Source organism: Hibiscus syriacus, unplaced genomic scaffold (genome assembly GCF_006381635.1).
Source record: "Hibiscus syriacus cultivar Baekdansim isolate YM2019G1 unplaced genomic scaffold, ASM638163v2 tig00009003_pilon, whole genome shotgun sequence".
In the NCBI taxonomy this organism is placed as follows: Eukaryota; Viridiplantae; Streptophyta; class Magnoliopsida; order Malvales; family Malvaceae; genus Hibiscus; species Hibiscus syriacus.
In genome coordinates, this window is record NW_024062180.1 from 90,618 (window position 1) to 115,569 (window position 24,952).

The 24,952-nt window shown below is 34.6% G+C and overlaps 2 pseudogenes; both read left to right on the forward strand.

The window, feature by feature from the left end:
* Positions 1-6,639, forward strand: part of LOC120202685 — a 35,380-nt pseudogene extending 28,741 nt beyond the window's left edge.
* A 7,999-nt stretch (positions 6,640-14,638) lies between these two features.
* Positions 14,639-21,656, forward strand: LOC120202677 (annotated as a pseudogene).
* Positions 21,657-24,952: the final 3,296 nt, after the last annotated feature.

A 24,952-nucleotide genomic window follows, 5' to 3' on the forward strand; every position in this document is an offset into this window, starting at 1 on the left:
CAACAACATGGCTGAATACGAAGCTTGCATTACGGGGTTAAAAGCAACCATTGAAAGAAAAATCAAAACGCTCAAAGTATATAGAGATTCCTCGCTAGTGGTGTACCAACTAAGGGGAGAATAGGAGATGAAAGACCCGAAGCTAGTCGAATATTGAAATTCTGTCATCGAACTACTAAAAGGATTTGAGGATGTCATGTTTAGATATCTACCCCAAGAGACAATCAAATGGAGGATGCTTTGGCTACCTTAGCAGTAATGTTTAAAGCTAATAAGAGAACAAACATGATGCCCATAAGGATGCAAGTATACGAGATCCCGTCCCATTACTATCACCTAGAAGAAGAAATAGATAGCCATCCATCTTACCACGATATTTTATAGTATATGAGATACCAGACGTATCCCCCCGGTGCATCTGAAATTGAGAAGAAAACAATCAGAAGAATAGTAGTCGGGTACTTCCTTAATGGGGAAATCTTGTACAGAAAGGGCAGTGACCAAGTTTTACTGAGATGTGTAACTGCCAAAGAAGCAAAAAATGTGATGGAAGAAGTGCATGGAGGAACGTGCAGACCACATGCAAATGGTTTGTCCATGGCTAGAAAGATTATGAGATTTGAATACTATTGGGACACGATGTATACAGATTACATCAATTACGTGAGAAGATGCCATAAATGCTAGATATATGGGATAAAATTCAAGCACCGCCTTCACCTTTGCACGACATGAGCTCTTCCTGACCGTTCTCTATGAGGGAATGGACGTCATTGGGGAAATTACACCGAAAGCTTCAAATGGGCACCGATTCATCTTAGTGGCAATCAATTACTTCACAAAATGGGTAGAGTTTTCTTCCTATTCCAGTATCACGAGATCTATAGTTTGTAAATTCGTAAAGAGAGAAATAATCTGTTGATGTGGATTGCCAGAAAGAATCATCATAGATAATGCTACTAATATGAACAATAAGATGATGGATAAACTCTGTACGTATTTCAAGATAAAACATGCCAAGTCTGTGACCTATCGAATAAAAATGAATGGGGCAATAGAAGCAACAAACAAGAACATCGAAAGGATCATTACGAAGACTACAGAGACTTACAGAGATTGGTATGGATATAGGACGACCGTGCGTACATTGACAGGGGCAACAACCTTATCTCTGGCTTACGGAACAGAGGCAGTCGTACTTATTGAGGTTTAAATTCCATCACTTTGAGTATTGAAAGAAGTAGAATTGGATGAAGCAAAGTGGATCCAATATCGCCTTAATCAGTTGAATCTTTTCGAAGAGAAAATGTTGAATGCTATATGTCATGGGTAAATGTACCAAAAGAGGATGATGAGAGCTCACGACAAAAAAAGTGCGCCCAAGAGAGTTCCGAGAGGGAGATCTAGTATTGAAGAAGATTTAGCCCATCCAGAAATATTTTCCGTGGAAAATGGATGCCTAATTGGGAGGGGCCCTACGTTGTCAAAAAGACCTTCTCCGGGGGAGCTTTAATTTTGGTAGAGATGGACAGAAGAGTATTGAAAAATCGAATAAATTCAGATTCTGTCAAGAAATATTACGCCTATTAAGAAAAAGGAAAAATAAAAAAGATAAAAAAGAAAAAAAGGAAAAGAAAAAGAGAGGTTCGAGGTGAAAAACCGTGAAGGACACCTTGAAACCAAGGAAGTATTTGATTTGAAAACCCGAAAGGGAGGCTCAAATGCACTTTGATATAGAGACATCCTGCAAGTATACCATCTCGAGAGACTAGTAGTTCATAAAGGACTTCACTTTTGTAAACAACTCTGCCACATTGAGATCTCCCAGAAAGAGGTGTCAAATTAAATGGTTTAGGAACACTTGTGCTAGAATTCATTAGGATATATGTTTTTCGTTTCCAAAGTCTATGTTCAATTCTTTCGATTGCCATGACTTTTTGTAAAACTTATCTTTTGTCAATAAATTCCATGATTATCATTTAAATCTTCAAATCATTCATTTCTGCATGCCACAAGTAGCCTAAGCATAATCCAAATTCTAAAAAAATTATCGGTTTTACTTTTTGATTAACCTGTAAAAATATTGGGAATCCAAAGCTGTCAATTCAGTCGATATTTGCACTAATTAAAGCAAATGTTAGATTAAAGGGTAAGACAAGAAGTGACAGCAGCCCGAATAAAATAGAAAATAATGAGAAAAATTATGAATTAGACAAAGAGTCGGCAAAGACAAAGACTCGACGAGGATAAAAGAGGGAAACAAAAGCTTATGAAACCTTAAAAACCAAAAACCCAAAATCACATCATGCATACCCAAGCATTTACTGAATATGAGCATACACATTCATTTTACATCAAGTTTTAAAAATATGAAAGGAATTCAAGGAGCCAACAAAGATTCATTTCACAACTTCCGCAAATGATCAGTCCATATCTTTCATGGATCGTAATAAATTTAGCGATCTTGAGGTCAATACCTTCGGGTAGTTCAAACACCAAATCACTGACACATGATAATCTTTTGTAGGTTTAAATTTTAAAAAGAAGATAAACCAATAAGTATTTCCAGTGGAGAGTTCATAATGAGAAGAACTCATCCGATGAGGGAGAAGAAGTTCATAATGAGAAGAACTTGTTCAACCTTAGCTCGTTTCCATTACAGAAGAGGTGGATCAACATTTCCAATGGGGAGTTCATAATGAGAAGAACATATCTGACGAGGGAGAAGAAGTTCGTAATGAGAAGACCTTGTTCAACCTTGGCTCAACATTTCCAGCGTAGAGTTTATAATAAGAAGAACTCATCCAACGAGGGAGGAGAAGTTCATAATGAGAAAACTTGTTCAACCTTGGCTCAACATTTCTAGTGGAGAGTTCATAATGAGAAGAATTTATCCGATGAGGGAGAAGAATTTTATAATGAGAATAACTTGTTCAACCTTAGCTCGTTTCCATCACAGAAAGAGGTGGATCAATATTTCCAATGGAAGAGTTCATAATGAGAAGAACTCATCCAACGAGGGAGGAGAAGTTTATAATGAGAAGAAATTTTTCAACCTTCGCTCAACATTTCCAGTAGAGAGTTCATAATGGGAAGAACTCATATGATGAGGGAGAAAAAGTTCATATGAGAAGAACTTGTTCAACCATAGCTCGTTTCCATCACAGAAGGAGATGGATCAATATTTTCAATGGAAGGGTTTGTAATAAGAAGAACTCACCTGACGAGGGACAAGAAGTTCATAATGAGAAGAACTTGTTCAACATTGGTTTGATTTCATCACAGAAGGAGATGAATCGACGTGCCCTGCAATGAGTTTGAAGTTTAACAAGTAGAAACTACATTGAAAAATGGTGCTTTGTATCTTTGCTCTATTCCCGTTCCACAGGAATGAGAAAAGAGGGGAAGATGTAATCACCATTTTTCAATCCATATCTAATTATTATTACAAAAAACAACCAAACTACCAAACCTAAAAAAGCCAAACACTCTAGGCCCAAACAAAACCCAGACCCGGGCCCAAACAGATCCAAATTCGGGCCTATTATAGAACCCTAACCTAAATCTAACCTAACCTTACCCCTAATAGTTATTGCATCTTCAGCTGCTACCACCACCGCCAGATCGACTTTCCAAACGATGTCAATTGTTGTCCAAGGTGTCGGCGACCTCCACTGTGCCAACCATCATCTCAGTAACATAAAAAAGAGGAAAATCGAGGTTAGCATCAGTAAACCCCAAAAAATCTGAGGCATTAAACCCAATACTCATTGCAAACATAGATTCAACAGTAAAACTAGGGATTATTTTATTCTAAAACCTATGTAAATTTATGGATATAAAACCCGAACTGGTTGTAAAAAAAGGGGATCGTTTTTCTTCCCCGTTTTTAGAAGGAATATAAATAATTTTTTAGGTATATTTTTTATTTTTTTATTTCGAATAAAAAGCAACTAATAAAAAAATATGTCTATTTTTTTACAGTAAATAAAGAGAAAGAAAGAGAGATAAAGTGAGTGTTTATTTGGGTAGGGGAAGATGAACCGAACTGCATGGTCAGAGTGAGAGGAAACCAAAGAGTCGAGGTGTTTTAGGGGTATTTTAGGAGTGGTTTTTGATGTTTTAGCCCCAAATAGGGGCTTAGGGGATAGATCTGGAGATTTAGGTCACTTTAGGCTAGGTTTGAGAGCCCCGACCGCCGTTTGTGGCGGTCGGATCGACGACGAGAGACTCCAACGGGGAGCAGGTTGAAGAGGAAGGGGAGAGAGTTGAGAGATTTTAAGTTTTTTTTTCGGTTTAAAATGAAACAAAAAATGAGAAAGTTGTCTTTTATAACAAAAATTTAGGGATTATTCGCGCTTAGGTCCCCCTAAGCTTCTGTGTTTTTACATTTCGGTCCCATGAGAGGGCCAATTTTGTTATTTACCCTTTTTATTGTGTTGATTTGGTTTTTTACTTTTTTTATGCATGTTATGTATTTGTTGGTATATTTTTTTTAGTCCTCCTAGTTTTAATGTGTTCTTGCAGTTTGGTCACTAATTGATACATTTAAAAGGCATCTTGAATTTACATGTCCCTGTTTTGCTATTTCCCATTTCTATATTTTAGTAATAATTTTTGGGGTTATTTGCGTTCATGCCATTTGATGTTTGTCGTGTTTTACACTATAGTCATGGTTTTTATTGTTTATTTTAATCCAAACGTTTGTGCCTTAATTGCATTAATTTACCTTTTATTGTTTGTTCTTTAACTAATTAGAATTTTAGGTACAATTTTCTTTAGTCCTCCAAGATTTTGCGTATTTTTACATTCTAGCCACTAGTTCACTTTTATTTGTTTCAATTTTAGATTCTTAATTGCTAATTATTTTAATTTGCCCACCATGAATGTTTTAAATTTATTTCAAATTAATTGCTGTTGTTTTCTTTCTCTTGCAATTTAATCCTTACATATTCATATATATTTTTTTTATTTTTTGCTTGTTTAGTTTTATTTTAATTGGGTTTGTCATTCTAGTTTTTTATTTAATTAGTTTTTTTATAGAATTTCCCCCTAGATTAGATCTTTAATCCTAAAATTTGATTTAGCAATTAGGATTTTGCCTTAGTTTTAATTAGGGAACGATTCAATTCGAGTTTTCGCATAAAAATTCCTGATTTCTCGAGTCGATTGTTTGAATCCTTAGTTTATTAATCTTCGAATAATTTTAAAATTATTTTAATTTAATTCCTTTCTTTTTATAATTATTAGGGTTTTGATTTGTTGGTTAATCCTTTAAACTTTAAATACTATAGACTTAGATCCTTAAGCTTTAGACTTTTACATTTAGATCTCCTAATTGTAGTTCCTTGTTTTTATCCTTTGACTTCTTAGCCCCCAAACTCCAATTAGAGCGTTAACATTAACATAATTAAATAGGTTAAATGGAGCCTCCACTTTTAGATAGATTTCAATGTAGTCCCCTAATTTAGGGAATAATCCGAGTCGACCCTCGCGTAAATGCTCAAGGGACCATCTGATTATTCGATTCAATAATCGGTCTAAAAATAAAATAGGGTTAACATTAGAACCTATACATCTAATTTTGAGCCTTTAGGTCCTTTAACTTTCCTAATTTGATATTTTAAGCTCGAAAAAGCCTTAATTACTTTTAGTTTAATTAGAATAAATAAAATTTGTTTGACCGTATTTTATTTTTAACCCTAAGACAATGTTCACTTATTAGGGAATTAATAGTATATCTCCCGCAAATATGCTCAGGGGGTGACTAGTAGTGATTCCCGAAATAAGTCGACATCATTTTCAAAACCGCATCATAATTTTTAAAATTGAGGCAATGTTCAGTTATTAGGCACAATAACTGATCTCCCGCGTTTATGCTAGGGGTGAATGCTACCGACCTTAATAAACAAATACCCTTTTCAACTTTTTTTGCTTCCGTAATGATTTTAAATTAAATAAAGATCGAACTCAAAATTTCTGATTTTAAATATAGGGTAACCAACCAAGTATCAATTTTTGGGCGCTTGTGAGGGTGCTAATCCTTCCCCACACGTAACTGACTCCCGAACCCGATTTTTGGATTTTCGCAGACCTTAAAACTTGGTATTTTGATAAAAATAAAATGTTTTATTAAAATCACCCGGTTTTTACAGTGTCCAATTGCACTTTAAATGATTGGTGGCGACTTCTCACATTTCGAAATTCTTTTCAAAAGTAAAAACCCCTAACGATGTAGACAAAAGGACCTGTGGGTTCAGGCAGATATTGATGGAAACAATGTTGTAGACCATAAAGAATTTCAGGTAACTCTTATATGAAGCTCGAATAACATGCATTTCCTACTCTTATCTCTAATGCCATCGAATAATAATGGCTTTGCAGCACCGAATCTGGAAGCCTGCATGGTCGGAGTCGAGAGAAGGAGACAAAAAAGAAGGCCAAGATAGGGGCCATAAGGGTGGTGAAAAACATAGTAGAAAGAAGCAAGCTATTGGCTTTAGTGTGAAGAATGCAGTGTTGTTCTCTCCAGAAATGGAAAAGGGAATGTGGCCTGAAAACTATTTTCTCTCCGATAACTCCCGGCTTACGGTGGTGCTCTCACCGATACAAATGCCATATTCTCAGTTAACATGTTAACCAAAATCTGAGATTTGAAGTAGAAGAACATGTACTCTCTCATACTATGAAGCAAGGGACTCCGACTATCTAAGGAACATGGAATTTAAGGGCTTCAGTCCATCGGCATGCCATTTTGTCAGTCATCCGGCAGATAATTGGGCTAGTTCAGGGGAAATGGGGAGGAAAGAGTAGTTGGAATCACAGGTAGCAATCAGTCATGGAGAGTTCACCATTGTAGAATAGAGCTGAAGGCAATTGCAACTGCGCAGTTATGTAAACTACTAGACTAGAGCTAGACTAACATTTAAAACATCAGAATACATTGAGGGAAACCTCCATAAGAAGATTTTTGTTTTGTAGTGAATCACTTTGCTTACAGATTATATATGCTCGTAATAGGAGTCACAATATATTTTTAAAAACTCGAATAAATTTATGCATTTTTTTCTTGGGTAAATTAGTGTTGGGTACCTAAACTATCAGTTTTGATCCATTTTAGTACCTAAACTATCAATTTTTTAAAATCATGCCTAAAATTTAGTTTTTGTTTCATTTTAATATCTCACCATAAAAAGTTAGTTTTAGTTTCATTCTAATATCATTGTTCAAAATTTAACGTTAAGTTTTGAAAAAAATTAAAAGTTTAGGTACTAAAATGGACCAAAACTAATAGTTTATGTACTAAAAGTGTTGAATTTTTAATGACGAGATTCTAAAATGAAATGAAAACTAAACATTAAGTATGGTTTAAAAAATAAAAATTTAGTACTAAAATGGATCAAAACTGATAATTTAGGTATTAAATGCGTAGTTTACCTTTTTTATTTTATGACGGTTGCACCAACTATATAATGGTACACAAATTTATTTTATTAAAATTTGTTTAATATTTATTTTTAAAAAACTTTTACTGAGCTGATTTATTCATTATGAAAAATAATATATTTTTTAAAAATAATTCTTTTACCAAGCCGATATTATTTTATTTATTTTTAGAAGATAATCCACGCTAGTAATCACTAACATATTTCTTCATTCTTATTTTAATCACAAATTAAATTTTTGGTAAAAGCGTCTCTTCTGTTAATTTATTTTTCTTATTTTGGTCATAGACCCTTTTTTATAAGACAAGTTTAAATTATTAAAGTTTGATTTGAATTTAGTGTGACATAAATTAATTAATATGTAATTTGAGAAAGTATGAAACCTAGTATAATTAGGAGTATAAATTTTAATTTTTTTTATCTAAAAATATACTTTGAATATATTTAAACTTCATAAATTTTTTTTGTAATCAAATATCTATTCTTATACTGTTAAAAAAATAGCCATCTTTATAAATAGATAATAAGAGTGAGGGTTGGATATCAATTTTTTTTTCTCTAAAATCTTCTTGTATTTTTCTTTCTTCGTATTATTATGAAATTCTCTTCGTCTACTCTACAATACCTAGTATCCATCATTTATGGTTAGGACTACTGGGATATCTAATCCCATCTGCTCCCCTAACTTTTGTCTTTCAATGTCAGTGTCGCAGAGTGCTTTCGTCGTTAGTGTTATTTTGATCTCTACAAATTAGTTGCTCCCCCAAAAATTTCCTCTGCCCCTATCGTACTCCAACTTGGTAGTTTCCATCGCATGTCCAGGATTGAGCCATGGGATTTGACAGTAGACTTTAAAAAGTCACGTACAGACGCTTTACGCTAAATCATTATGCGTTGGATAATGCTTGCATCATCTGTACTACCACTATTATTCAAATTTGTGTTATTAATTGACCTGATTATTTTTAACATTTAAAATTAGTTTCTCTCTCCCTCTCTCCTAGTCAGCATTAACACATCATCTTTTTATTAAATTTATTCGAATAAATTAGGTGATGGCATACGTCAACCATTGGTCGAAATAAAATAAATTGCATTCGAGGTGGGAGAAATCGAACCAAAGACTCTTTTAATGGGGTTTTCTATCCTAGCCACTCAACTAAACTTGAAATCTATTGTAAATCCACCAAAACTTACATTTAAATTTGTCAAATAAAACAAAAGAAAAATAAGTGTCAAACTGTAAAGAAAGGGAATACAAAACCAGGATTGCTTGAATAAACAATCTTACAATTAGCCACTAAATTAGTCTGGAAATCTAATAAAATATCATTCAAGGGGTCTTTGGTTCGATTCCTTTCACCCCTAAATGCATCAATTTAGTAACTTTAATTTTATTTCGACAAATGAGATGTGGTTAAGTGTTATAACCTAAATAAAATTAATAAAAAACAACACGTCAATACTGATTAGGAGAGATAATGTATCTTACAAAACTGAAAATAAGAACCACATCAGCATCGTCATTAAATATTAAAAAGTTAATGACCAAAATATGAAAAAAAAATGTAACGTTATAACGCTTTTTTTTAAAAGAAATAGTTTGATGACTAAAATAAGAAAAAATAAAAGGTTAGTGATTACTAGTATAATTTGTACTTGTGCTGAGAAACTATGGAGTTATAAAAAAAATATAATTATTAGGGTAGTAGTTAGACGCTATAGTTATAATTTTTGTATATGTTAATTTGGGAAAATCTAGATTTTCATAAGATTTATCAATTAAAAAGTAAAAAAAAAATATATTAAGTCAATATAATTAATTACAGACCTAATTACTAAAAAAATATCTGATTGGGATACTCTAATTACAATTTAATGATTTTAATCTATCCATTTTTCGCAACACAAAGGAATTTGAGCCTAGTTTAAATAAAAAAAAATCAAGAGCTCAAAACAACTAAAACAAATCTTATATTTAAATAATAATTTGATAAATTTTGCATATATTTTTTAATTATTAGTTGATATAAAATTATTTCAAATAAAAGATTATAAAGATGTTCCTCTCTTTCTCTCTCTCCATTTAATTTTTTCGCGTCAAATTAGAGTAGGGATGGAAAACGGGCGGGGTGGTTGTGGATACCCCTTTCCCACCTAATATTTCGTACCTACCACCCACGATGGGTAAATTTTATAAATCCACACCCACCCACACGAGTACATTATCAAATCCATCCCCACACCCATTACTCACCTGGATATCCACCACCCATCTCGTACCCCTATGTATCCACCTGACAACAACCTTACAAATTACTTAAGAAACAAAATATAAAACAAACACGTATATTAAGAAGAATAATAAAACATAAAACAAACACGTATATTAAGGTTAACATAGATTTTCAAATAAACTAAAGTCTTAATACATAAAACATCGTAATAAAAGAGATAATTAAATTATAGAAATATAAATGATAAACACATATATTTTTGTTCTTTGGCACAATATTCTCAAATTTCAGGCGATATTTTCCACATCGGTTACTCTAGTATTACAATCATCATTCTCTATGTCCTCCAAGTAGAGATATTTTTTGAAACCCAATAATCTAATTTAGTTAGAACAGAAAGGAAATCCAATACATCAACAAGCATATCGACACCAGAATTACAATGAAAAAATATATGCAGATTTAGAAAAAAGGGTATATCTTTTGTTTACTTTAAAGGAATGTGGTGTAGTTTAAATTTACTTTAGAAAGAATAGGCAAAGAAAAACTTACAAGAGAAGAGTGTGGCAGAAAGAAGAACACAAACGGAGGGGACAATCACTAGTCTCATAAAGAAAAATTGATTCTAAAGATTGAAAATTGACTTCAAAAAATGTATACCCTAACATTTGGTTAAATTATAAGTCATATATTTTTTTTGAGATTTATAAATTAGTCTATGAAATTATACCTAAATTCATAATGGTCTAAAATTTATACATTGAATAGTTAATGGACGGGCAGGCGGGCAGGTAAGGTCTCAAATCTTGTAATACCCCAAATTTTGGTTTGTGACTAAAATATAAGTTTTGAAAGTTTGGTGGCTAACATATAAACTTTGTAAAGTTTAGGGACCAAAAATGTAATTTTAAGAAGTTATATATTTTCCCTAAATGAACAGTTTAGCCTAAAAAAATAATTTCCGTGAGAAACAAACTTTTGGTATGAGAATTATATTAAAAGTTATAAAGTGATAAAGTTTGGTAAATAAATCGGATAATCGGATCGAGTCGGAATTTTACAATTGAAAAATGCTAGATAAAGGTCGGAAATATTAATTCCATAGTTTAGATCAATGAAATTTAGTAGGGATAAGTTGAATTGAAGTTATTTTGTCAGATTTGGCCTAACAATGAAAATTTAGTTACTAAAATACAATTTTCAAAAATTGCATGGCCAAAGTATAAAATTAAAGTCAAATAGGTTCATATTTGACTATGAAATATTTAATGGAAGATATTGTAATGGAATAAGGTAATTATCAAGGTTCATAACGGTATTTTGGGAATTTCTCATTAAATGAATTTTTAATTCATTTAAATTATATTAAGCCATGTGTTAAGGATAATTAATACTAGAATAATCAAGAAAATCAACATATTTTCAGATCATCAACAGGCTTAGGCCGAAACCACCATTGTTGCAAGGTAAGAAATTTTGTTTTGATTTTTGAAGCCACATGATTGATTTTTGAACTAAGTTGAGAAATAGAGAAATCATTTACATGAAATTCTCTATCATTTGGTATAAGTATTGCATGATGAACATGTCTATTTCATGAGATTGAAAATTTGGGTTTATGGATTTTAAAGGATCGATGAAAGATTATTTTGTTTTTTATGTTGGACATTAATTCTAAAGTATGTGAGATGATTGAAATCATGTGTAGATGCTTATATTAGGTTCGACCAACATAGGGTTTATAGAGAGTTGATGGATTTTGGTTTAATTTGAAGTTTTGATGGTTAGAATAGCATGAATTTGATGTAAGGAAGTTGAATTCATGCTTGAAATTGAATGAAAAGTTTACCCTATGTACTTGGATAGGTTTGGCCATATTAAGAAAATTAGGGGAAAATATTTAAAATGTTCATATGATCTAGAATTGATATTAGATGTGTTCTATGTGATTTGGAGATTTATTTGGATCAATTTGGAAGCTTGAAATAGTAAAAGGGCTAATTTACAAGTTTTGAGAATTAAGGGACATTAATGCATAAATGTACTAATTGGAGGAGCTCAAGGCTGTAGTTTTATTATGTAATGCTGAAATTTTAAGTTATAGTAAGGATTAATGGCCAAAGTGCAAATTTGGATAAGTTTGGTAATGGAATTCGAATAGTCTCAAAAGTTTAGACTTGAGTTTTTCGAAATGATAGTATTATTTTGTTAAGAAAATTTCAATGCTATAAATTTTATTAGCTTGCTGATTTTTTGAGTTAAATATTGGTTTGGGGATCAATTTGCAAGTTTATTTAAGCGGGTGGTTGAAATTGAAAATTCTAAGAAAGTTTAGGATGAAATTTCAAGTTTTTCAATGTTAAAATATTGATTTGAGTATTTTATTAAGGTGATGGAAATTTAGTAATTAATGTGCAAGGATCATAATGGTGAAGGACAATTATGAATTAAATGGAAAGGTTGATGTGAATTCTAAAAAGAATTCATAATTAGTAGCTAGATTGTGAAATTTGTAAAAGTTGAAGGGTAGATGATGAAAATAAGAATTTATGGAATTGATGAGTATTTTGAGAAGTTTGAAGTATGATGGAATTACGATTTAGTGTTTGATTGATTATGTATCGATTTTTTATTTTTATATTATTAATTTTGGATTATATTAGTTGGACACTAACATATAGTTCAAATACTTTGTGTTATTATGTGATGTTGTCAAACCACGATCAGTATAGCAATAAAAAAAACCCGAAAGGAAATGATAAAGCACGTGATTAGGAGTATCACATAAAAGGTTCAGTAGTGAGGTAAAGGTGAGTGCAAGTACTTATTTAATTATTCTATTCGAGGACGACTTGCGATAAGTCAACCTCGCATCATCTTAAAGGATGTTTTTACTTTCATTATGGATTATTTCCATGATGTTTTTATAAAGTTTTATTAATGATTTAGGTTATGAATTGCCAAGTACGATTTTTAAGATGATGAATTTTAAATGTTTATGATTTTAAGACGTTGATTAATATATAATTATATTATGATTTAAAAGCCCATTGTTTGCCGCATTAAGAGTTGTTGGTACATTTGGCATGCCATTAAGTTGAGTACATTCAAGTTAAGTTATGATACATTCATGTATATTATGATTAGCATCGTTGGTGCTTATGTTATGATTTGCACTTGGAGTGGATCTTATGATGATTATTATGACTGGCACCGTGAAGTGCCTAGTGCACATTATGTTTTACTCACCTACCTTGTATTCTCTTAAATATGCATTGTGTTATGAAAATGAGGTATGAAAAATATTAAATATGTTAAACTGACAGGGATAATGATATGATTATTTTATCTAATAATGTTATCATGGTTTGGATGAAATCATGGGATGATATAAATTTTCAGGTTTACGATGAAGAAATTGACTTGAGTAAGTCGATTTTCGAGTTTAACATTTATTTAAACTATTTTTAATGATTTATTGTATCTATGATATTTTATGTTATATCTCACCATAGCTTATTACTGCCTCATTAAGTTATACTTAGCGCGTGATGATTTTTCATGCGTAGGTTCGGATAAAGAATAGGACGTGTAATGAGGAGCCTCTGAGTATCTTTTCGAGAATCATATCTATCATCAGTATCAGTAAGACATCTATTATGTTATTTTTGACTTTTAATGGCATATATAATAATGTCAGTAGTTTTATTTATCAGACTTATTTTTAATTTGACTGTAATAGTAAATTAGGACCATTTTATTTTGTCTAGTATAGTTTTATCAATATTTATGAATAATTAGAATATATATATTATTATGTTTTAAATGGTTAGAAAATTTAGCAAAGTTTAGGCTATTCTAAATAGTTTATGAAACAACATTAAAATGTCTAATTACTACCTGAGAAACAGATTTGCTTTCAATGTTTAAGTATTAATTTATAATTTTATGCGATTAAGAAAATAGTTTTAAAGTTGAAACATGAATGTTTTAAAATGAAACAAAATTTTGAACATTTGTGTTCAACAAATATCTGTAAGGTTGATGTAACATCTTTAAGTCGTATTTCGAGATGTATACGGGTTATGGGTGTTACAAATCCATCACCTACCCACTACCCACGACAGATATAACTTTTTACATCCACACTCGCCCACTACCAACTAAACATATACCCATCCTCGACCCAATTGGAACAAGTGCAGTGCAGAATCCATGAAATTGTACCCATTTTCCATCCCTAAATTATAACACTCTTCTTGATTAAAAAATCTTGGGTAAATTATTTATTTAGTATCTAAACTATCAAATTTGGTTCATTTTAGTATCTAAGTGTTCATTTTAAAAAAAATATATATAATGTTTAGTTATTGTTTCATTTTAGTACCATGCTATTAAAAACTTAACGAACAGGGTATAGCTTTGGTAGATGGACGACCAATTCGAACGATGAATTACGAGAGAATGATGAGTTGATTAACATAATCCAATTTCAAGCCTATCGGGCGGTTGATGAAGGAGATTAAAGGATTAAGAAGTCGAAGCATTAATTGTTGATTTACGGAGATTGAGGCATTTTTCGGTGAAACGGAGGCCAAAATCAAGTATAGTGGGTGGAAAAGATGCAGGATGGAAATTTTGGGCTTCACCTATTGAAAGATGCGAAGACCGACGATTGTAGATGTGGGGACTAACGAGCCCGTCCATTAAGGTTTTAACGGTGGGGTCCTAAAATGAAATAAAAATTAAATATTAGGTATGGTTTTGAAAAAATTGAAAATTTAGGTACTAAACAGACTAAAACTTATAGTTTGGATACTAAATGTGTAATTTTCCCAAAAATCTAATTCTACAACGAAGGTACGGAGGAGACCAACTCAATTAAGATATTTCATTGGGTTGACCTGGCGGTTTGTTACTATCAATCTGCTGCCAAATTTTAGGTACAACTGTTGAATGGTTGGCATCACCACTGACATGAGCACCATTGTTCTGTTGATTTTGCTTCTCTCTCTGGCCTACCTCTACGCTTTACATGGAAAACTTGACCGTGTTTACAAAGATGAACTCCTTAGCTTTGTCCAGCAGGGAAAAGAATGGTTGGTTTCCATCAGGAGGCTGATCCATGGAAACCTTAAACTTGGCTTCTAAGAACACAGCACCAGTCCTCTCATATGCCAACACCTTGACCATCTCGGCATCCCTTATTCTTACCCCTTTACCAATACTGATATTGTCGCCCAAATTGGCTTCGGTTCTAAACTATTAGAGTAACTACTCTAGGATGTTAAGCAGTTAAGGTTGGTTAGGGATGTTAAAGCTGTTAGCAGGTAGTTGTAGCTCAGCTAAGTATCTTGTAAAACTGCTATAAAGGTAATGTAATCAGTATGCTTGGATGAATAAGAAAAGTTTATTGTTCTTCGTTACTTCAAGCTAATCCTAGCTTTCTAACATGGAATCATTCGCTAAGTTTCCTAGGGAAATATGCTTCGTTGTTCCTGTGTAAATTCTCTTCTCTGCAAAGATTGTGTTCTTGCTCGCCATGCTGAGTAGTGGTGGATCTTCTTCGTTCATGGAGTTTTCTACGAGAAATGCCAATGCATTCTCGAATAAAAAGGTAAACATCGTTCTTGATGAAACGATTTTCTTCTTTGGAAACAACAAGTGTTGCTGACGGTGCGCAACCATCGCCTTGAACGGTTCTTGATGGGAACGATGAGGTCACTACCTGAAACCGTGGTCAGTGATGATGGTGAAGTTGTACCGAATGAGCTATATGAAGATTATATTACACAAGACAGCGCCCTCGCGTCATGGTTACTCTCCACGATTAGCCCTCAGCTCCTACCTCAATTCATGGGTGCAGAAACTGCCTTAGTGGTGTGGAGCATGGTGCTCCAGTTCTTTGGAAATAGATCCACGACTGTCATTATCAACCTGCACTACAAGCTACAGTCTCTCAAGAAGGGTGATGAATCCATGAGAGTATACATCATACATGTAAAAAAAGTGTGTGACGTCTTGGAGTCGTGTGACAGCGTAGTGTCTCAAGCTGAACACGTTGCAAGCATACTAAAGGGACTCCCTCATGAGTACCATCCGTTTGTTGTGGTTATAACAACCACACGGGAGTCGTTGACCCTTGATGTTGTGTATACCATGCTAATGGACGCAGAAACGCAGCTAGCTAGCTTTGGTGATCAGCCTGAGGCATTTCCAATAAGTGGAAATGTTGCTCAAGGAACTGGTATGAGCAGATCTTCTGCCTCTAATTACTCCTATGATCATAAGCCCTCTCGACCACTGGGTAATTCTAGTGGAAGATCTGTTGGAAGAGGCCGAGGACGTGGTTGATACATGCAGTGTCAACTCTACGGGAAGAATGGTCACCTTGTAGACAGCTGCTGGCACCGCTTCGATCAAGACTTTCCTGGGTTACATCTAGCAGTAAAGCATACTCCAGAGATCAGTTTGGAAATGCATATTACTCTATGTGTGAAACTAAAGTTGCTGAGTGTGAGTGTTGTCATGCTCAAAATGGTGGGTCTCAGATTGATTCGCATCCTCAAGCCCTTGTCTCCACAGCAGCTCGTGAATGGTGGGTGGTAGATCCGGGTGCCACACATTATGTTACACCCGATGAAGTAGTTCTCAGTCATAAAGATGGCTATAACAGACCAGGTAAGCTGGTAGTTGGTAATGGGGTGGCTTTAGACGTTAAGGCTATTGGCAACACTACTTTGTGCTCTTCCTCCCGAGCCTTGTTATTAAGTGACTTGTTTCATGTACCGAGAATAAAAAAGAATTTTTTGTCTGTCTCAAAGCTTGCTAGGGACAATAATGCATTCTTTGAGTTCCATGCACATGAATGCTGCGTTAATGATAAAGACACTGGCACAGTGTTGCTTCGTGGGAAAGAAGAATATGGTTTGTATTCGTTTGCTGTAGATCCTCAAGTGACTTCTCTAGTAGCTGAAGCAAGTTCCATGTCTGCATCCCTTGACTCCTATGAGTTGTGGCATCGAAGATTGGGGAACCCCTCACATGATAGCTTAGTTAGAATCTGTAAACAACTGAATGGGGAAAAGCCACAAGCTACCATTTTATGACTCAAACACTGTGTATGACACTCTATTTCATCTTGTTTTCATAGACTTATGGGGGCCTGCACTGGTTCTCTCAAATGGCTTTATGTAATATGTTACCTTCATTGACGCGTGTACTCGGCATTCTTGGATTTACCTCTTGAAGGATAAGGCCGAGGCCATCATGTATTCGGGTTGTTTCAACTAGTTAGAAATCAGTTCAATATGCCTATTAAAGCAGTTCATAGTGACTGGGGAGGAGAATACAGGCTTTTATCAACCTGTTTGCTCAAGGAAGGCATCGTGCATCGTGTCACGTGTCTACACACATCAAAACAAAATGGTGCGGTGTAACGCAAGCATCGACAAATCATCGAGCTTGCACTTGTGCTTATTGTTCAAGCATCCATGCCCATTCGATTTTGGTCCTATGCACTAGTTACTGCCATACTTTTGATTAACAGGTTACCAACTAAGATATTGCAAGGAATATCGCCATTTGAGAAGTTATTTGGCAAGAAATCTGAGTATGAGGCGTTGAAGGTATTTGGCTGCCAATGCTTTCCACACTTGCGACCCTTCTTGAAACATAAGCTGCAGTTTCGATCACAGTCGTGCGTTTTTCTTGGATACAACCCTCATTACAAGGGGTTTCAGTGCCTCGCACCTGATGGTCACATATATATATCGCGACATGTAGTGTTTAATGAGTTACATTTTCCTTTTGCAGGGAGTACTCGTACAGAGCACATAGTTCATAAGACTGGTCAGCAACCTCGATCATTGAAGGTGGTCACTGATGTGGGGAAATTCAATATACGTGGTGTCTTCACTTCATTGAATATGGGACGTGACTTCGATACAACACCTGAAGGTGTGCTGAGCACAGCACGTTCTGCGTCGTCTACATCAAATGATAGTAGTGCATCCCCCACATCGAATGATAGTAGTAGAGGTGCTGCCTCCCACGTAGCTAGTCTGGCTCATTCACCTAGTCCATCTCATCCATTCAGCTCAGGCCATAATGACTCCAATGGTGCTGATGCCAGTACTTCAATGCCTGCTCAAGAACATCATGCTCATGATGAAGTCAATGGAAATATGCACCCTATGCTAACACGCAGCAAATGTGGTGTTTTTAAGCCAAAGGTGTACACAAGCTTTTTTGATGACACAGTACCCACTAGTGTTCGAACTGTGTTGCAGTAACTAATTGAAGATCTGCTATTGATTCTGAACATGGGGCGTTGCAAGACAACAAGACTTGGTCTCTTGTTCCCTTGCCCAACGATCATGACGTTGTTGGCTGCAAATGGCTTTTTAAAATAAAGAAGAACCCAGACGGGTCTGTGCAACAATATAAAGCACGATTCGTTGCCAAAGGGTACTCACAGGTTCCTGGGTACGATTTCAAGGATACGTTCAGCCCAGTTGTGAAATTTGTCACGCTGAATGTGGTACTTTCTCTTGCTGTCACTAAGAACTGGTCTCTACGCCAAGTTGATGTAAATAACGCGTTCCTGAATGGTGACTTGTCTGAGGAAGTCTACATGCAGCAGCCTCCTGGGTTTGAAGAGTTTCCTGCGGATGGATCACCACTCGTGTGTAAGCTGTACAAAGCGTTATACGGGCTTTGCCAGGCACCTAGAAACAGGCATGATAAGATGAAGGATAGTCTTGAGAGAATGGGGTTTATGGAGTCTTTAGCTGATGTATCACACTTTATGAGATGTGTACATGATGGTTATATTTTTGTTCTGGTCTATATGGATGACATAATTTTTAATGGGGAATGTAAAGATGATATTGATGGAGTAGTTCAGCTTTTGGAAAGAGATTTTTCACTTAAGGACTTAGGTGAACTAAGTTTCTTTCTTGGGGTTGAGGTCAAGCGAAGCAGTGGTAAGTTGGTTCTCTCGCAGAAGAAGTACATTCTTGAGCTCCTTGAAAAGGCAAACATGTTAAATGCCAATTCTGCAGCTACAACTATGGTCGGGTCAGCAAAACTGCTTCATGAAGCAAGGTCTTTACTCTCAGATGCTCATGAGTACAGAAGCTTAGTTGGAAACTTCTCTATGTGTGAACACTCGCCTGATATTGCATACAGTGTTAACAAGGCTACTAAGCATATGCATGCGCCTTGTGAGTCTCATATGGAAGCAGTGAGGCGTATACTTCGATACCTCGCTGGCACCCTGGATTATGGTCTCACGTTCCTCACTGGTGAAGCAGGATTGAAGGTCGTCGCATTTGCTGATGCAGATTGGGGAGGTGATGCTGATGATCGAAGGTCAATATCTGGCCATGCTGTGTTTCTTGGAAAATGCCATGTGGTCTGGAGCTCGAAGAAGAAAAAGACCATTTCCAGGTCAACCATGGAAGCAGAGTACCGTAGTGTAGCATACATAGCCACAAAAGTCACCTGGATCAATGCACTTCTACTAGTCTAGGTGTGAAGCAGCATGAGGAACTGGTTATCTGGTATGATAACACAAGTGTCATCGCAATGAGCATGAACCCAATTTATCATGCACATTCAAATCACGTGGACATGGATGTTCATTTTATTAGGGAGAAGGTTGCAGCAAAAGTTGCAGCAAAAGTACTGCGTGTTAATTATGTTCCATCCAATTATCAGGTGGCATATGGCCTCACTAAACCACTAACTAAGGCTGCATTTGAAGTTTTTAGAACCAAGATGTGTGTCCTTCCTTGTTGAAGAAGGAGGAGAAATTAGAGAGAATATTAGAGTAACTACTTTAGGCTGTTAAGCAGTTAAGGTTGGTTAGGGATGTTAAAGCTGTTAGCAAGCAATTGAGGTAGCTGTAGCTCAGCTAAGTATCTTGTAAAACTGCTGTAAAGGCAATGTAATCAGTATGATTGGATGAATAAGAAAACTTTATTGTTATTCGTTACTTCAAGCTTATCTTAGTTTCCTAACATATATCAATCGTTGCTTTCCATGACGATATGGACGCTTTTCCCCTTCAGGTCATCCTTTTTTCTATAACCCTTTTTTCTTAATGTTCTTCAGCTTGAATTGTTTTTAATGGCTCTGCTGTTGTAGGAGCTCGTGGAATGGGAACATAGGAGCAAAATAGATGGCAAAATGCACGGATGTGGCTACGATGCTCACGCATAGAGCTCACACCAATATGCTTCTTGGTGTTGCCATGTTGCTTAACCAACGTAAAGATACGCTTAAGGTAAGCTTTGACATTCTGTTTAACATTTTAAATCCATCTGCCTATGTTAGTATTAATGTTAAAGGTTTACTAATTTCAAGCTTATTCAATGTCAAAATTTCCTTTATATGCCTCTGAAGGGAACTGTCAGACTACTCTTCCATCCTACAGAAGAAGGGCGTGCCGATGCATCTCGCATGATAAAGGATGGAGCTTTAGGTGATTCTGAAGCAATATTTGGAATGCACGTTGATTTCACAACTCCGATAGGAAGCATAGGGCTGCTTTCAGGGCCTCTCTTAGCTGCAACATCTATCTTTGAAGCCAAAACTGAAGGAGTTGGTGGGCATGCCGCAGAGCCTCATTCAGCTGTAGATCCGATGCTCGCTGCATCCTTTGCAATTTTGGCACTGCAACAGCTAACCTGTAGAGAAGCTGATCCTCTCCACAGTCAGATATGTTCCATTTTCTTATCTAGATATTCATTCACAAATTTGTTTGTGAATTACCCTAACTCGTATCGGAATAGTCCATGGCTATCGTTTGGAAAATTTGACATCTGTCATATACTGCTACACACAAACAATGCATATATACTGGTTAAAGTATGCCTGTCTAATGCAACTTAATGCTTGATGTATTTTTTCTGTAAGGTTTTGTCTGTTACTTACATCAGAGGTGGATCGTTGTTCAATGTGATCCCATTGTATGTTGAATTTGGGGGCTCTATGAGGAGTCTCACCACCGAGGGATTGTATAAACTACAACAAAGGTTGAAATAGGTACACATCATTATTGAATCTCGTTAGGTTCTAGTAGCTGATAACCATGAGAATCATGATTTCCAGTTGATAGTCAGAGAACTCCTAGCATGATCTCTGCCCTTATCTAGTTCTTACATTTCAGGCTAACTATTTTACCAGCATATTATATATGTTGCTTTTGCCTTTCCCCTTTTTAGAGTGGACAAATTATTGTAACCCTTCTTGTTTGTTTATCTTCTTTTCCTCCCTTTCTACGATGCTATTCCCATGAACAAAATGATATTGTCTGCTATGATTCGTCCTGTTGGACTGCTGTATTGGTCCTCTGGCAATTTTGGAATGCTTTTGCTATTTTTATTAGAGAAACTTATTGATAGATCAGTTCTCTACTGTCATATTTCTGCTTCATGTGAATATTATATTTATTGGTTTGTTCTTAGAAGCTGAGTTAAAGACGTCCTTTATTTTCAGCTTAAGCATTTTTATGTACTTTTAACTTGCTGTAGGTCAATAAAGGGCAAGCAGCAGTACACTGATGTAATGCTTTTATCGACATGAAAGAAGAAGAGCACCCTATCTATCCTACTGTTGTAAATGACGATGGCTTGCATCAACATGCTGAGAGGGTTAGTAGCCTTTTATTTGGTCCGGAGAATGTCAAAAAGAGCGAAAAAGTTATGGCAGCAGAGGACTTTGCCTTCTATCAAGAAAAAATACCTGGATACATGTCACACATTGGAATTAGGAATGAGAAACTAGGCTCAATTCATGTACCACATTCCCCATATTTCTTTCTTGACGAAGATTTCCTTCCTATTGGTGCAGCCTTGAATACTGCTCTTGCAGAACTATACCTGAATGAACACAAACATTTCTGTTTTAGATGAAGGGATTCGACGGTAATGATAAATTCCCGTATACCGATATTCTTCTCTAGTTTTTATATGCCGTGAAAGGAAGTAGTGAAGCTTTCCATTTGTATAATTTATTTTATTGCAGAAGGTTTTATTTTGAATGCCTTTCCGTACTGATGTGGCATAAATTCGGAACAAACAATGAATATCTTGTTAGGGATTAATGTTCGGGAAGAAGTGATAGGGCCGTCAGCATTTAATTATATTTGTCATGTATACAGGTAGTCCATGTATTAATGTATTATAGTCAAAAGTGCAATTTATCCCTAACAATTTCTACTTAGCGGATGGTAAAGGGATGGGGATTGAATCTCCAACCTAGAGGGAAAGGGAGGTGTAAAATGAGAGTTTTTAACAATTTACCCCTCTTTTATTGCTTTTTGTTGCTTCATTTTCATAATTTTTTGTGCTAAAAAGTTAGAATGATAAGTTGTTGGAGAAAAATAGATTTTTAAAAATTTTGAGACAATTTCAACGAGTAAAGATAGAATTTTAAATTATAAAGTTATGAAGTTATGATTTTATAATCTATTATATAAAAATTTTTTTACCAAGACATTTACTAACACCTTTCAAATGGTCCATAGAATGAGATCATGAAAGGAAAATAGTGTTGCTTTTGCACAAATAAGACATTTACTAACACCTTTAAATGGTGCTTTCCCTTGGAACATTGTTGGATAGTGAAGACCACTCACACGTCATGTAGACACCAGTTTTTGTCCGGGTTTTAATCGTCTAGTATAAATTATTATTAATATTATTATTATTATTATTATTAACATCTATTTTACATTTTTAAAGGCCCCAACCTGAAGCCCAACAACAAAGCTCCAGTAAAGCAAACAATATACAGACCCATACCCGGTTACAACTAGTTGACCCGAAGCCTAATATCAGGCCCGAGTGTGAGAACCCAAACTCGACTAGGGTTTCTTCTCTTCTCGACGCCGCTCAATCTGATCCCCACGATCTAGACCCAAATCAACGGTCTAGATCAGTGCCACTTAGGGTTTTTAAAGCCTAACCCTAGGGAGCCACTACCACTGCCGACTGCTTTTGACACCGCCATTTCAATCTACAATGATCGGGAATCAACACCAACAGTAAAAAAAGGGCAAAATTAGTCTAAAAAATAATAAAATAAATAAATAGCAGCAAATCCAAAATGAAATCCCAAGAAAATCAAGGTCCTCTCACAAGAAGAAATAGGGTAATCAAACCCAATCTTCTTAGTAGCAGCAAAGCCATCATCAACTCTCGCATGCAAGATAAAAATAAACCAGAAAAAAGAAGAAAGGGGGAGAGAAAAAGGAGAGTCGAATACAAAAAAAGGAGAAAATTATCCGAACGAGAAAATAACAAAGAGAGAAGAGAGCTTACCAGGTATGATGTTCATTGGAAGTAAAAAGGTCACAAAATTTCAAGTTTTTTTGAAAGGTATACAACCTAGATCTAGGATTCTAGGGTAAGTTTTAGGCTAAAGGGGGCTAGGATCGGGTTTAAGGAGGACGAGAGGAATGTTTGGGGAGGTTTTTGTTTCCTTCGGCTACCGTCAACGACCGCGAAACGTCACAGACGAGCGGTGACCCTCTCTCTCCCGGTGAAAAGTTGAGAGAGTTTGAGAATTCTCTCTCTTTCCTCTACTGAAGAAACAAAGCAAATGAAGTAGATGGCCGATTTTAGCTTAAGTGTGGAAATATATACCATGTACGAAACGACGTAGTTTCAAAAGGGGTGGGTTTGTATTTTAGTGAGTGGAGTAATGGCAGTTTAAGGCCCTTTGTCGTTGTAATTTTACCTTTTGGCCATCGATTCAAGTTTTATATTATTTTGTTTTGAGCTTTTTTCTTTCGATGTTTATATTTAGGTCACTGGTTTATATATCATACTATTATTTATTAATATTTGAATATGACCTTAAGGTTTATTAATCTTTTGATTTAGCCACTATTTAGTATGAATACATTTAGGTATAATTTTACTTTGCCCTTTTATGTTTCGGGGTTAGCTTATTTTAGACATTAATATTATTTATGGATTATTTTCATTTCCAGTACCTTTATTGCTTAATATGTCCGATTTATGGCCCTGGTTTGTTTGTAATTTTTTGGTCCTTCTATTGATCCCTTAAATCACCAAGTATGCTTATTTTTGTTGTCTGTATTTCGATTTGTAAGGTTTTATTGTTTTTATTCTACTCCTTTATGTATATATATATATATATATTGCATATTATGTATTTATATGTATTATATTAAATTAATATTATTAGCCCTTTTTTGTAGATATTTTATTCTATACATTTCAAATCGCATTGGTTTCCATCGTATTTCTTTATCTATTGATATGTTAATCGAATAATTTCAAGAACATTTATTTGTAGAATGGGCGTGGAAAGCACTACTTGATCGAAGTAGTGTAATCCGATACAACATTTGAATGAAATATGAACTTGAAAACACAAGCCTTTTTATATATTTATTAACATAATGGTATTTTTTTATTATAAAGTTTTATTTTATTTTAATCTTTATTTTCATTTTGTTTTGTTTAATGTAGGTATTAATGATGTAAATTTCAGAAAAATGAATCATATTTTGTTTTATGAATTTTTTATATTAATTTAATATTTTTAAAGATATAATATTCTTTACAGATATGAAATAGGTGAGATAGCTCTCTCGATGGAGGATTGCAAATATCGAGATTTCTTGTCAAGTCAAAGAATTTTCTTTAATAATTAATTTGGAATAAATTAGTCAATGTTCAACAAATGGATACTAATTTAATTTTTATATTCGAATTTATATAATTTGCACCATCTGCAAAAATATATAAGCGACTAAGTACCAATTTTTGGGCGCTGTGGGGTGCTTATCCTTCCCTACGTGTAATCGACTTCGAACCCTTAAAAATGAATTTTTGGATAACGTAAACCAATTTTTCTCTTAAAAAACTTTTTTTCTTAAAATTGTTTTAAAGATGTTTTAGGTATTTGACCTACCTATCTCAAAGGTCGATGGCGACTCCATTCAATTTAATTCAAAATGGCTAATTTTTTAAATAAAGTCACATTTGTTTTTTTAAATAAAATAATTGTTTTTCTAAAAAATGGTTATGAAAGCTTGGCGACTCCGCTGGGGAGCTTAGAGAGTCAGGTTGTAAATCGTTTTCACATTGTCATTGTGGTGGAAATCACGAGTTCAAGTCTTTAGATAATTTATGATCCATTTATTGAAGTTTTTCTAATTTCTTTATTTCTTTAAATTATCGTACTAACATTTAATTTATGTTTTCAGCTTTGTCAAGGTTTTTGTCA